The following is an 11,593-nucleotide window of genomic DNA, read 5'->3' on the forward strand; positions in this document are numbered from 1 at the left end:
ACCCTAACATTTTTCTCCTCCATTTAGGGGAATGGAATAGCTGACCTCTGAGGTCACTCGCCACACAGGGAATACACAACAAAAAGCCCCATCCTGGGTGTGAGGTCGGAGAAGGATAATCCTCCCGAGATCTTTCAGCCTCGTGATCCCAGCATATTCAAGTTTTGGTTTATTACCAACACCAGTGAAAGCACACCATTACTATCATTTTCCATTAGCTGGTGCTACATAAAAATAATCGTCTATCCTTCCATGATGCCCTTTCATGTGCCTCATTTGTACCTAATACAACATTTTGTATAATGCAGTGAAAGTTGTATTATGTACAAGAGTGGCTCTTGGAGAAAAACCTTCTCTCCAGATAGTCAAGACTTCAGAGATGGTTGGGACAAGGAACTGTGCCCACCCTAATCCCGATGACTGTTGATCCAGACTTTCCTTTAACATTTTTATGTTGGCTTAGTAATCGGTCCCCTCTGCCACCAAGTGCAGCTCATTATTCTTGTGTATGACTTGGAATGTCAAAAGGGTATTTTTTTATATTGAGTCTAAATCTGCCTCTGTGAAACCCACACAGAAGCCCAGCTTTCATTCTAGAGGATGAAAGATGAAGCATGCCTGCCCACCCCCTCCTAACAGAGAGGTGATAGGCAGATGAGCCTCGGAACTTGTGAAGTGTTGGGTAAAGTTGGTGAGTATATTGGCTTCACTTGACCATACACATTTGTTATGATGCTTTCCTTTTTCTTTTTTAAATTTTTGTGCTATGAGTGTTTGTGCATGGGTGGGTTGACAGGGAAGATTCAGAGTGAAAGTTAATGGTTTTTTTTTACATATTTCCTGAATTGAGTTTAATTAATTGTATGCTCTACTTGGCAGGGTGGCTGTGAAAATCGAATGAGATAATATATGTAAAACATATCACTGTGCCTGGCAAATAGTAGGAGCCATATAAATGTTTATTTATTCCTTTTACATAGCCCTTCTCTTCCCTAAATTCAGATGACCATTTCTCAGCTATGTTCTCTGTGAGTTTCATTCTTCCTGCAGGGGGATGGATTGGTGGATCTCTGAGGTCCCTTTGGTCTCAGAGATTGGAAATTAAAGCAGTCCTACCTTCCTGCAATTGGATTGTGCTTTTTACCATCTTCAACCAGCACTCATGAGTGATGCCAGCTATAATTGTTTATCTTGTCTCTGAAAAATGAGCATATCAAAAAGAAAATCAGTGATCTCGTAAATAATCTGCCAGTAACCTCATGGGAATACGGTTAATTTTCTAGATTGTATTCAAAGAAGATTAGGGTCCACAAAGAATGTTGGTAAAGTGCTTTGTAGCTAAAATAATGAAGGGTGGGTAAAGGCTTTAGCAGAAAGAATCTCTGCCTTAGAAAACCCCTAATGCTTTTGGATCTAGACTGATCTCCTGTGAGATTAGGGTGAAAGTACTTCCATCTTGGAAAACTTACTCTGCTTTAGGCTAGCTCTTAATTATTTGGATATTTTCCTATAGCATTGTAACTTCAATTTGTCTCTAACCAATACATGCTGAATTGAATAACTTTATATTGACCATCCATTTCTGACTTTTTTTTGACATTTTCCTCCTTCTCTTTCTTCATTTAGGGGAATGGAATAGTTGACCTCTGAGGTCACTTTCCAGACACAGAATTGATAACATAAAGCTAATTCCCATCCTGTGTGTGAGGTTGGATATCGACAATTCTCAGATCTTTCTGCTTGTTGATCCCAGCATATTATGGCATTGTTTTTCAAATAATGTCATCCAAACCACACCATTGTTAACATTTTCTTTTATTTAGTTCTGTATTAGGAGCACAACAATGAAATACCATCTTCTCCTTCAGCCACGAACTCCATGTGCCTCAGTTGTACCTGGTATCACATTTTATATTACTATAAAAGTGGTGTCATGTACAATTGTGACCCTTGGAGAAGAACCTTCTAGAAAGATTGCCAAGACTTCAGATAACTGAGACAACGAACTGTACTTTCTCCAACAACTGATGATTATTGGTCCTTACTTTATTTGATCCTTTCTCCATGGTGGTGTTGTGAGAGGAGATCTCCATTGCTAACTAATGAAACTCATTATTATTGTGTAATACTCTTCATGTCACAAAGGTTTTCATGATATTAATACTAAATTTGTTTCCATGAAATCCACACATAGGAGGATTCCAGAGGGTAATGGATGAAGCATGCCCCATGCTTCCTGAAGGAGAGATGATAGGTGTACAAAGCATGAGGAGTTGGGAAATTTTGGGAAATGGCCAGGGAGGGGATTTGCTTTATTTGACCACATACATTTGTTATGATGATTTACTTTTTCTTTTTTAATCTTTGTACAATATGTGTTTGTGTATGGGCAGGTTGAGATGGAAGATTTGGATAGAATGAAAGTAATGCTTTTTACCTCACTCCTGAATTGAGTTTAATAGTGTGTTCTACTTGGTAGGGTGTTTGTGAGGACCTAATGAGATAATATGTATAAAATATGCTTAGCACAGTGCCTGGCAAATAATAGGAGCCATATAAATGCTTTTTTATTTCCTTCCTATACTCCATCTCTTTCCTTTTTGATTCAACTGACCATTCATTTCTCAGCCATGTTGTAAATGAGATTCATTCTTCCTGCAGGGGTACAGATTGGTTGACATCTTGAGGCCCCTTTGAACTCTGAGATTGGAAATCATAGAACCTCTACTGTGTAGTAGATTAGATAAGGTAAATACTCTTGAGGCCTTATATTGAGGTATTCCCATGAATGAACTTTTGTTCTTTCCATAAATTCGCCCAGTATTCCAAGCTACAGTTGGGTATCTCAGAAGAAAGAGTATATCAAGGAGTAGAGCAATGATCTAACCATTCTTCTAGCTGCCTTATGTGGACGCTGTTTTTCATTTTGTGGATTCTATGTAAAGAAGGATAGTGTCCATAGAGAATGTGGTGAGGTTCTTTTTTATTTTTGGAGGGGGGGAAGGTAGGGCAATTGGGGTTAAGTGACTTGCCCAAGGTCACAAGGGTAAAGTTCTTTGTAGTTAAATATCCAAGAGGGTGGAAGGACTTTGTCATAAAGGATCTCTATCCTACACTTCTCCTGATGATATCACATCCAGACTCTGACTGATGACCTCCCATGAGAGAAGGGTATAAGTATTGCCTTCCTGGGAAACCCACTCTGTTTTAGGCTAGTTCTAATGATTTGGGTATTTTCCCAGCATGTAACTTAGTTTCCTTCAACCCATACATGCTGATTTGAATACATTTCCATTGACCACCCATTTCTGACTTTGTTTGCCATTTTTTCCCTTCTACATCTTCATTTAGGAAAAAAGCAATAGCTGATTTCTGACGTGACTCAACAACATAATGGTAATTTCCATCCTGTATGTGGTTGGATATTGACAACTCTCAAAGATCTTTAAGCCTGATGATCTCAGCAATTATAGTTTTGTTTTTCAGCCAATATCATCCAAAGCACATCATTATGACCATTGTCTATTACTGGCTCAGCAGATGGAGGATAACAATGAAAAACCATCTATCCTGCCTCCACGTCCTCTGTGCCTCAGTTGTACCTGATACAACATTTTGTATAATGTACTAAAAGTTGTATTATGTACAGTAGTGGCTCTCGGAGAAAAATCTGCTAGCCAGATAGCCAAAAGTTCAGAGACGTTTGGGGCAAGGCCTTTGCCCTCTCCACCTCCTGGTGACTGTTAGGACAGACTGTCTTTGAGTATTTCCATGATGGTGTTGGGGGGGATCTCTACTGCCATGTAATGTAATTGATTAAACTCTGAACATCAAGAAAGTTTTCATGAAATGAAACCTAAATGTGCCTTTATGAAATGTACACAGTGGTCAAGGATTCCAGAAGATACAAGATAAAGCAGGCCCCTCCCCCCACCTGATGAAGAGAAAATGGGAGTACAGTGCATCTGACCTGCAGGTTGTTTGGGACAATCACATTAGATAATATTTATTTTTTTGAAAGGTCTTAGAGTGTCTGGCAAACCTATAATTGCTTATTCCCTTCCCTTCTAATTCAATGCAACTGACCATTGATTTCTCAGTTATTTTGAACACTAACCTAGGGGTGGGGAACCTGTGGCCTTGAGGCCATATGTGGCCCTCTAGGTCCTTAAGCGTGGCCCTTTGAGTGAATCAAAACTTCACAGAACAAATCCCCCTAAAAAATGATTTGTTCTGTGAAACTTGTTCTATAAAAACTCACCCAAGGACCTAGAAGGCCACATGGGGCCTTGAGGCTGCAGATTCTCCACCCCTGTTACTAATACACATTAAATTGAATGTCTTTCCACTGACTATTCATTTCTGACTTTGTTTGAAATTTTCTTTCTCCCTCTTCATTTAGGGAAATGGAATAGCTAACCTATTAAATCACTTTCCACCAGAAAATAAACAACATAAAGCTAATTCCCATCCTGGGTTGAGGTTGGATAAGGACAACTTTCAGAGATCTTTCAGCTCAGTGATACCAGCAGAATGGATGGATTTATTTTTTAACCAACGACCATTTTCTGTTATTTGGCTCTGCAGTAGCAGCACCAAAATGAAAAATCCTCTGCCGTGTACCTAACTATGCTCTCTTATGTACCTCAGTCATACCAGATAGAACATTTTCTATATTACTGATAAAACTTGGGTTATATACAATAGTAGCTCTTGGAGAAAAACCTTTCAGCTGTAGAGCAAAGAGTTCAGAGATTAAGGTTTAGACAAGAAACTCTGTCCCCTTAAAGCCCTAATGATTCTTGGTCTAAATGTTCCTTGAACAGTTCCACTGAGGTGTTTTAGAGTTTCTATTGCCACCAAATGCAGCTCAGTATCCTTTTGGAAGACTCAATGTCAGGAGGGTATTGCTGACATCAAGTCCAAATTTGCCTCTGAAATCCACACAGAGGCCCAGGATTCCAGATGATAAAAAGATGAAGCATGCCCTTTGCTTCCTGATGGAGAGCTAGCCGATGTCTGTGCAATGCATGATAAATGGGAATTTTTAGACACGACCAGTGAGGGGATGGATGTGTTTCACTTGACTTTGTACATCTGTGACGATGGTTTACTTTTTCTTTTTTTTGGTTGTATAGTGTATATTTGTGGCTGGGGGGTGGGTAGAGGGGGAAGATTTGGCCAGAGTGAAAATTATTGCTTTTTATATACTTTCTGAATTAAGTATCATTAGCAGTAGAATCTATCTCACAGGGGCTCCTGAAGATCAAATAAGATAATATTCACAAAAAGCACTTAGGGTGCCTGGCACACGGTTGGCCATCTGTAATTGATTATTCCCTTTGACTCCTTCCCTTCCCCTAATTCAGTTCAATTGATCATTCATTTCTCAGCTATGTTGTAGATGAGCACCATTCTTTCAGGTAGAGGAATAGATAGGTTGATCTCTGAGGCCTCTTTGATCTCTGAGATTGGAAATCAGAATCACAACTGTGTGTTAGATTATATGAAGTGAAAACTGTTGGAGACATTGTAGGCCTGGGTTTCCATGATTCTAACTTGTGTTGTTTCCACCAACTTCATCTAGCAGAAGAAGGAGCATGGCAAGAGAAAAACAATGATCTTTGAACCATTCCTCCAGCTGCTTCACGGGGACAATAGTCTTCAGCACGTAGATGACGTGCAAAGAATGACCACCATTGAGGAGGTGGGTGAAGTGCTTTGTAGCTAAACAAACTATGGTGTGGTTTGGAAGAGTATGGAAGACTCAAGCTTGTGGAAGGGCTTTGGTGGGAAGGATCTCTATCATAACAAAGCCCTGATGATTTTGCATCCAGACTGACTGATGACCTCTGGTGAGAAGCTGGCATAAGTACTGCTATCTTGGGAAATCCAGTCAGCTTTAGGCTACCTCTAATTATTTGGATAGTTTCCCAGGGTATCACTTAAATTTACATCTAACCAATATGTGGCTCAACTGAATATCTTTACATTGACCATTTGTGACTTTGACATTTTCCTCCTCTTTATCTAGGGGAAAGGAATATCTGACCTCTGAGGCAACTCTTCCAGTTATCTGGCTCTACAGTGGCAGCATCACCAGGAAGCAACACCATGTTCCTCCATGTGCCTCCATTGTACAGAATACAACATTTGGTATATGGTCATAAAAGTTGTATTATGTACAATCGTGGCTCCTGGAGAAGAATCTTCTAGTCACGCAGCCTAGAGTTCACAAATGGTTGGTACAATGACATCTGCCCTCTCAAGTCCCCAGAAAATTATTGATCCAGACTTGCCTTGAACATTTCCATGGTAGTAGCTTATTATACTTGTGCATTATTCTGAATGTCGAGATATAAAACTTAAATCTTCCTCTAAGAAATATGCACAGAGGATAAGAATTCTAGACGATGAAAGATAAAGCACGTCCTTCATTTTCTGAGGGAGAGCTGATAGGTGTGAAATGAATGATGAATTGTGAATTTCTGGACATGGCTAGTGAGAGAATTTTCTTCACTTGACTTTGTATATTTTCTAGCATGTTTGTGGCTGGCTGGGGAGAGGGGGAAGATTTGGAGAAAGTGAAAGTTAATGATTTTTTTAGTATAATTAATAGTAGCTTCTGCCTCACAGGAGGGTGGAAAGGATCAAATGAGATATTTGTTACAAGCACTTAGAGTGCCTGGCACACAGTTGGCAATCTCTAATTGATTACCCCCTTCTAATTCAATTCAGTTGACCATTTATTTCTCTGCTATGTTATAGATGAACCTCAATCTTCAGGCAGGGGGATGGACTGGTTGACCTCTGAGGTCCCTTTATTCTCTTGAGACTGGAATCAGAACCACTGCTGTGTGTTGTATTAGATGAGGTAAAAACTGTGTTTTTCCATCTAACACCATCCAAAGCACACCATTGCTTCAGTGTTCAAATGGTTGGCTCTCTCATAGGACCATGACTAAGGCAAACCATCTCTCCTGTCATCATTTCCTCCATGTTGCCTCAGCTGTACAAATGTGACATTTTATAGATGGTGATAAAGTAGTCACATTATGTGCAGCAGTGGCATTGGGAGAAAGACCTTCCAATCAGACAACCAGGATTTCAGAGATGCTTGGCACTACCCTCTAACAAACACCTCAGATGATTTTTGATCCAGACTTCCCTAGAAGTTTTTCTTGGAGTTGTGGTAGGAATCTCTGCTTCCAATTAAGGAAGGTCATTATTCTTGTTCATAGATCTGAATGTCAAGGGGCTTTTCCTTATATCAAGTCTCAATTTGGTTCTCTCAAATACATCAAGAGGATCCAGATTTTAGTGCACCGAAGATAAAGAATGCCACCTCGATCTGGATGGAGATGTAATGGGCATCAAACACCAAAGAAGTTGAGAATTTTTGGACATGGACAGTGACGGTACTTGCTGCATTTTATCATTTATGTTTGTTATACTGATTTTCATTTTCTTTTTTATAGTTGAGGTGTGCGTGCACATTACGTGTGTGCGTGCGCGTGTGTGTGCGTCTGCCTGTTGGGGGTGGAAGAGTTGAGGGGAACATCATGTTTTTAGACACACTTCTTGAATTTAACTGAATTAATAGTAGCTTCTATCTGGTGGGGTTTCTGTGACGATCAAATGAGGGGATATCTGTACAAAGCACTTAACACAGGGCCTGGCACACCTTTGGTGCTCTTATAAATGCTTATTGCCTTCTTCCACTCCCCCTAATTCATTTCAGTTGCCTATTCATTTCTCAACTATGTTCTCAGTAACCTTAATTCTTTACGCAGGTAGTTGGACTCGGCCTCTGAGGTGATTTTCGTCTTTAAGATGGACAATCTGCTTTCTGATAGATTAGATGAGGTAAATAATCTTGAAGATCTTGTTGGCCTGTGTTCCAGTGATTGTACTGTTGTTTTTTTCTTTCGATCTTTCCTGCCACCATGCCCTCCATATGCCTCAATTGTACCAGATAACACCTTATATGATACCACAAAAGTTGTATTATGTACAATGGTGACTCTTGTTGAAGAATGTTCAGCCGGACAGCCAAGAGTTCAGGGATGGTTGGGACAAGGAACTCTCTCCTCTCTCATCCCTCTTGATGATTGTTGACCTAGACTTTCCTTGATATTTCCATGGTGGTGTTAGAGGGGGTCTTCTACTGCCACCTAATACAGCTTATTATACTTAATTAATTGCTCTGAATGTCAAGGGGGTTTTCTTGTGCCTCCATAAAACTTCTATAGAAGGGAAGAATTACAGAAGATAAAAGATGACATTTGTCTCTCACTTCCTGATGGAAAGGTGATGGCTGTACAGTAAGTATATAATGAGTTATTAATTTTTGGACATGGCCAGTGAGATTTGCTTCACTTGACCATATACATTTGTTCTGATAGTTTTCTTTTTTGGTTCTTTTTGTACAGTGTACTGTGGAGAGGGCAATGGGATGCAGAAAGTTAATGCTCTTATACATACTTCCTGAATTGACTTCAATTTCTGAGCTATCTTATAGATGAACTTTATTCTTCAGGCAGGGGGATGGATTGGTTGACCTCTGATGTCACTTTAATCTCTGAGATGAAATCACTTCTGAGATATGTAGAAGTTGTTCTAAAGGCAGGGGGATAGATTGGTTGACCTTGGAGGTCACTTTCATCTGAGATTAGAAATCATCAAAGCTTCCACTGTACTGAGTGATGGACTGGTTGAGGTAAAAACTCTGAGGAATCTTGCACTTTTGCTTCCAACCAACTTCTTCTCACACTCATTAGTACCAAAGGCTATAATTGGCTGCTCCAAAGTATGAGTATATCAAATAGAAAAGCAGTGATCCATCCCTTTCAGCTGCCTCATTTGTACAATGTGTGATATTGTGTGGATTCTGGCCAAAGGAACATACTGTAAAACATAGACTGTTGGCAAAGAACTTTCTGTCTAAGCAGCCAATAATATAGAGGAACTTTTGGGATAAGGAGTACTACCCTATAAAAATTCTGGATGATTGTTCCAACAGATTTTCCCTGAAGATTTCCAGGCATGTTTGGAGCAGAGGGACTCTACTTCCTCCAAATGCTGCTCATAATACTTGTGGTTAACTCTGACTGATGGCACAGTTTTCCTGACATTGACGCAAATTTGCACCTAAGAAGTACTGCTGAAGCTTTGGGATTCCAGAGAATGAAAGATAAAGCACACCACTCACCACCTGCCAGAGCAGAGATGGACTTAAAATGTAGAAGGAGATGGACATGGGTGGATATGGCCAACGAGCGGAGTTTTGTTTCACTTGCCTACACATAACAAAATCATTTCATTTTTCTTTTTGTTGTTCTTTTATGGTATGTGTGTGGGGGGTGGGGTTTGAATAAGAAAGAAAATTATTACTTTTAAACATACTTGATTTGAATTGAAAAGAATTCACTGGACAGTTCATTTTTGAGCTATATTATGGATGAGGCTCATTCTTCAGGAAAGGGGGATGGAATGATTGACCTATGAGGTTACCATCATCTTTGAGTGGAAATTATAGAAGCATCTGCCATACTGATTGGTACATTAGATGAAATAAAATCTCTGAGAGGTCTAACAGGCCTGACTTCCAATGACTGTGCTTTTGTTCTTTCGATCAACTTTCCCAGTATGATAGATTACAGTTGTTTGTTAAGGAGCAGAGAATATCATACACAAAAATCCCCATCCTGCTTCCATCCCTTCTAGCTACCCCTTTTGGACAAGGTGCTCTATTTTGTGGATTTTCTCCAAAAGAACATTTTGCCTATAGAGGTTGTTGGTAAAGAACTTTGAAGCAAAACAACCAAGAAGGGGTTAATGGGAAAAGGATCTTTTTTATTCTACCAAACCCATCATGACTATGGACCCAGATGCTGACTGTAGACCTCCAGGAGAGGAGAGAGAGGTGGACTTAGCATCTTAGGAAACACATTCCACTTGAAGCTAGTCCCCATCATTTGGCCATTCCCCAACTAAAATTTACTGCTAATCAATATATGTTGAATTGAATGTAACTGCACTGACCATCTATTTCTGAGCAATTTTCTAGATGTTCCTCCATAGAGAATAGAAGAAGTGACCTCTGATGTGGATAGCCCTTTCCATCATGAGTCTTTTGGCATTGTCTTGAATCTCTGTATTGCTGAGAAGAGCCCAGTCCATCAAAGACAGTCATCACAGATACCTTATGTCTGTAATTGTGTACCATGTTCTCCTGGTTCTGCTCCCCTCACTCAACATCAGTTTATATATGTCTCTCCACATTATTATGAAGTCTTATCTGCTCCTCATTTCTTATAGTATAAGAATATTCAATTTCATTCGTATATCACAGCCATTCCCCAATTTATGAGCATCCCCTTGATTTCCAATTCTTTGCTTTTTTTTAGAGAGGGGAGGGCAGGGCAATTGGGGTTAAATGACTTACCCAGGTCACACGGCTAGTGTTAAGTGTCTGAGGTCAGATTTTAACTCATGTCCTCCTTACTCCAGGGCTGGTGCTCTATTCACTGTGCCACCTAGCCACCCAGATTTCCAATTCTTTGCCACCACAAAAAGAGGTACTATACATATTTTTATATATATGGGTCCTTTTCCCACTTTTATGATCTCTTTGGGATACAGCCCTAGAAATGGTATTGCTAGGTTAAAGGGTATGCACATTTTTATAGCCCTTAGGGTATAGTTCCAAGTTGTTTTCCAGAATGGTTGGGATCAGTTCACAGCTTGACCAACAATGAATTAGTGTTCCAACTTTTCCACATCTTCTCCAACATTTATCATTTTCCTGTTTTGTCATGTTAGCCAATCTGACAGGTATTTTGATTTGCATTTCTCTAATAAATAGTGATTTAGAGCATTTTTATCTGATTATACATATCTTTATTCCTTTGAAAACTGCCTGTTCATATCCTTTGACAATTTATTAATTGAGGAATGACTTGTATTCTTGTCAATTTGACTCTTCTCTGTATTTACAATTTTAGAAATGAGGCCTTTATCAGAGACACTGGTTGTAAAAATAATTTCCCAATTTTCTGCCTCCCTCCTAATCTTGGTTACATTGGCTTTGTTTGTACAAAACCTTTTCAATTTAATGTAATCAAAATTATCCATTTTGCATTTTGTAATGCTCTCTATCTCTTGTTTGGTCATAAATTCATCCCTTCTCCATAAATCTGACAAATAAACTATTCCTTGCTCTCCTAGACTGCTTACAGTATCAGCCTTTATATCTAGATTGTGAACCCATTTAGACTTAATTTTGGTATATGGTGTAAGATGTTGGTCTATGCCCAGTTTCTACCATACTATTTTCCAGTTTTCCCAGTAGTTTGTCAAACAGTGAATTCTTATCCCAGAAACTGGAGTCTTTGGGTTTATCAAACAGTAGGTTACTATAGTCGTTGACTACTGAATCTCATGTACCCAATCTATTCCACTGATCCACTACTCTATTCCTCAGCCAGTACCAAGTAGTTTTGAGGACTGCTGCTTTATGATACAATTTAAAATCTGGTATGGCTAGGCCACCTTCCCTAGAATTTCTTTTCATTAATTACCTTGATATTCT

The 11,593-nt window shown here is 39.4% G+C and overlaps 1 long non-coding RNA gene across 1 annotated transcript; it reads left to right on the forward strand.

Moving 5' to 3' along the window:
- Positions 1-7,151: 7,151 nt before the first annotated feature.
- On the forward strand, positions 7,152-9,565 carry LOC138142081 (uncharacterized). The gene is made up of 3 exons (XR_011163342.1): positions 7,152-7,418; positions 7,794-7,866; positions 9,023-9,565. It is a non-coding gene; the product is annotated as an uncharacterized lncRNA (long non-coding RNA).
- Positions 9,566-11,593: the final 2,028 nt, after the last annotated feature.

Source organism: Petaurus breviceps, unplaced genomic scaffold (assembly GCF_028583685.1).
Source record: "Petaurus breviceps papuanus isolate PSGF00001 unplaced genomic scaffold, PetGlider_PUasm1.0 90535, whole genome shotgun sequence".
NCBI lineage: Eukaryota > Metazoa > Chordata > Mammalia > Diprotodontia > Petauridae > Petaurus > Petaurus breviceps.